Source organism: Danio rerio, chromosome 24, assembly GCF_052040795.2.
Source record: "Danio rerio strain M-AB ecotype USA chromosome 24, GRCz13ab, whole genome shotgun sequence".
In the NCBI taxonomy this organism is placed as follows: Eukaryota; Metazoa; Chordata; class Actinopteri; order Cypriniformes; family Danionidae; genus Danio; species Danio rerio.
In genome coordinates this window covers 37,955,001-37,956,588 of record NC_141044.1, presented here as the reverse complement: position 1 = coordinate 37,956,588, position 1,588 = coordinate 37,955,001, and the positions used below count along the sequence as shown (strand labels likewise).

At 37.7% G+C, this 1,588-nt stretch overlaps 1 protein-coding gene across 1 annotated transcript in view; it reads right to left on the bottom strand.

The window, feature by feature from the left end:
* Window positions 1-212: 212 nt before the first annotated feature.
* LOC147831132 (uncharacterized) overlaps window positions 213-1,588 on the bottom strand; it is a 25,701-nt gene continuing 24,325 nt past the window's right edge. Inside the window, exon 12 of the mRNA XM_087310186.1 lies at window positions 213-1,588. This exon is cut by the window's right edge and continues 1,292 nt beyond it. The gene's annotated coding sequence lies outside the window, so the exon portion shown is untranslated.

Below are 1,588 nucleotides of genomic sequence, written 5' to 3'. Positions count from 1 at the left end.
ATATATATGTATGTATATGTATATATATATATACATATACATACATATATATATATACATATACATATATATATATATATATATATATATATATATATATATATATATATATATATATATATATATATATATATATAGTGTAATACCTATGTGTTTAATGAAGGTGGTCATTTGAGATGAATCTGGAAGGAATTATATTAGGACACAAGTTATTTTCTTTTGATAATTCTGTTAATTATTTAATTATTTGTTTGTTTGTTTGTTTGTTTGTTTGTTTATTACATAAATTGTTATTTTAATTTTTTATCCCGTAGTTTTAGGTTATGAAAAATATTCACAATATTATTTGTAAAGAATTTTTGATCAAACAAATTTGTATTAAAAAAAATTACATAAACTGTCAACCTTTTTGGGCTAATTCTATAAGGTTCTTGTGTTCTTTTGGTCCATTAACAGCTTAGTTCCCCATTCATTAAGAACACAAGCAGCATGAACATACTTCAAAATGTGGCCTTACTATAGTCAAGCCGTAGTGGGTAACACTTTAAAATAATGGTCCATTAGTTAATGTAAGATAATGTATTTGATAACATGAACAAACAATTAGTAATACATTTATTACTGTATTTATTTATCTTTGTTAATGTTCATTGATTTTCTTTTCAGCTTAGTCCTGTTATTAGTCCAACCCAAGCTTATTCTGAAAATATAGCCCCGCAGACATTTCTGGAGGCCGCAATTTACGTGGCCGGAGGTACAAATGGCTGTATTTAGTTTTTTTCACGCGAACACTACGGGGCGGTGTGACGCCGATCCTCTTCGCGCTAGATCCCGCCGCAACTAGTTTGTCCAGTGTTATGTTGGCGGAGCCGAGGCCCGGAGGAGCCAGCCACGGCGATGACTGGGTTCGGGTCTGGTGAAGAGCGGATCCAGAAATCAGGTAAGACAAAAACAGAATCCAAAAATAAAAGCTAATGAGTTCATAGCGGGGCGAGAATGTGGTGGAATCCAAAAACGCGGTTAAAATCGGACGAGGGCTTTTCTTTTTCTGGACGGCTTTTGTAAATCGGTGCTTGGGTTTAGGGAAGGAGAAGGAGAAGGGTGGCTGGGTTGGCCGGCCGCCCAGTCAATGGTTCAGTCATTCAGTCAGTCGGACAGACGGTCGCTTGACAGCGGCCTCTGGCGGCTTTTTACGCGAGAACAGCGCGGGCGCGAAAGTCGCACGCTCGCGAGAAGTGTTTGAGATGCAAAGAAGCTTCACAAAAACAAAAACTGTACAAATACATACCTTTTAGGACTTATTTTACGATCTCCAGAAACATCCGCAGGGCTACGTTTCCAGAATGAGCCTGGGTTGTATTAATCAGGGGTCGCCACAGGAGAATGAAATGCCAACTTATCCAGCATATGTTATATGCAGCGGATGCCCTTCCAACTGCAACCCATCACTGGGAAACACCTAAACCAGGCCTATTCAATTGGCGGGCAATTTGTTCCGGCCCTCCAAATAGTGTGACCAAGACATCAAAAATAATTTTACTTCAGTCGAAAAACGATCGCTATAGTTATGAAGTTATGTGCGTCTGTT